Raw genomic sequence first — 2,077 nt, forward strand, 5'->3', positions numbered from 1 at the left:
CCTTCTGTGAGTGGATTTTGAGTGTCTGCTATCCTGTCAGCAGCTGGAGTGTCTTCAGTATTGGTAGGTTTAGGAGTAATAGGTGGTACTGCAATGATGAAAGTGGGAGATATGTAAATTTTTTGAGTTAAGCCAAAAGGAGTCACTCAGAAGTGGGTTATCTGTAGCTACTGAGGGAGTGACTATGTATCAGTACTGAGTAGTTATAGACCCCCTAGGCGCTAAGATTATTTTCAATGAATATGATTACAATAATAATATTCATTCATAATAAATAAAAATTTTCTGTACGGTATCCACTCCCGATGTAAATTACTGACGGCAAGAAGGCCTCGAGATCAAAAAAATCAAAGGCAGTGACACCCCCTGGCCATTTTTCTGAGCGCTACAAGGTACTACAGGCTTACAAGCAGCATTTATGGAAAGTATGAAGGCCAGACTACATCATATAAGCCAGGTAACTGTTGCTGCAGCATAGTTTTCTTGCTATGCTTCATTTCGGCACCTTGGGCTTTGATCTGCCTTTGATGTGGAGAGCTTCTTGCCGTCAGTAATTTTAATCGTGGGTGGCTACCGTAAATAATTCATACAAAATAGTCTTAGCGCCTAGGGGGGTCTATAATGTCAGAATAACATTGTGGTTATGGTATATTAAAATGTAGAATAATGCCATGTATTAGCTTACAAGTTGCAAAGTTTTTTTGAATTCATCCTATATAATTTTTTGCGAGGAAAACTGTACAAAGAGCTGTATTCTTATTGTGGGTATATGTATGAGTAAGCCTGAGAGTGCATGAGAACAGTTTATACCTATAGTAACACGTCCCAGCCCAATAGTTATTACATGTTCTAATAATGGTGTATAGAAACCTATGTAATGAGTAAGCATAGTTTGTTTGCCGTGGTCATACCCAATAAAATAGATAATCATAAGCCTTACCTTGAAAATATCTTTCAAGCCCATCAGCTACATCATTCTGTCCTATCTCCCTCAGTGCTTGTATTAATGTCTCATAAGTTGGAACACCTTTACTCTTTACATTATCTTTTTGTTCCAACCATGCCCTCAAGCACTCTATTAGACATAAACGAGCATTTCCTTTGTCCTTTTTCTCAATATCATCAAGTGTGTCAGGGGACAGACCCAAACTAAGACCAAGTTTATGATAATCAACACCAGAATATCCTTGCCTCCTTAGTAAATCAACTACCTCAATAAGATAATGAGGATCTAATGGAAAGAATAATTCATTAATTGAGAATAGCAGGCTCAATATACAGTAACTAACCTAGTGGACGTGGCTGGAGTAGCATTGATTTTCTTGAAAAAGGAGCTGCCATGTTTAAACTTGTCTTTGCTTAAGTTTGCTGTGACTGTTAGCAAGAGAGCTGTTATCAAACCAATAAATGGTTTATGATCAAACTCATAAATCATGTGGGCAGAGATCATGAATCTCATTAGTCTCTAGATTATGATTTTTTAGTACAACAAAAATACACATTCTTAAAACAAACAAAAACAAGGAAAAAAGAACGCAAGACAAGAAGAAATACATTAACTGAGAGAATGAAAGAGATAAAGAGACCAATCACTAGATTCATTCATTCAATACAGTCTCCAGATATCATCCTCATTCATAGGTCCTGTATCAGTAGTAGTCTCACTGCTCCCTATACATTATTAAGAGCTTCAGTAGCATAGTCCTTAGTTACATTATGTATTATTAAATCATTAACTGCTACCAGTTCATCTCCAGTCTTTATCTTTGAGTCTTTCTGTAACACTGACTCAGGTAGGATCCTCTTTACGTAAATGGGTACGTCCCTAGTGGGAGAGCCACGCCCACCAACGATACTGAGACCCAACCCCTGACCAGGGGAGAGTCCCACTATAATTATGATAGAAAAAAGAGATGATGAGAGAAAGAGAGGGAGTGAGAAAACAGAATTATACTTACATGTATTTAAAGACCTTGTACTAGAGTACAGGGTAGCTTGTCAAAATTGCCAGAAGAGAATTCTTCATTTTTTCTAAATATGGATCCAGTTGTCATAGCGTATACCATAAAGCGGGTAA

General features: G+C 37.4%; 1 long non-coding RNA gene across 1 annotated transcript; it reads right to left on the reverse strand.

Moving 5' to 3' along the window:
* Nucleotides 1-1,634: 1,634 nt before the first annotated feature.
* On the reverse strand, nt 1,635-2,070 carry LOC109591756 (uncharacterized). Its single transcript, XR_002189970.1, has 2 exons — nt 1,959-2,070; nt 1,635-1,889 (listed from the first exon to the last, which is right to left on the reverse strand). It is a non-coding gene; the product is annotated as an uncharacterized LOC109591756 (long non-coding RNA).
* Between the last annotated feature and the right edge of the window lie 7 nt (nt 2,071-2,077).

This window comes from Amphimedon queenslandica, unplaced genomic scaffold, assembly GCF_000090795.2.
Source record: "Amphimedon queenslandica unplaced genomic scaffold, v1.1 AMPQUscaffold_7333_Cont20714, whole genome shotgun sequence".
NCBI lineage: Eukaryota > Metazoa > Porifera > Demospongiae > Haplosclerida > Niphatidae > Amphimedon > Amphimedon queenslandica.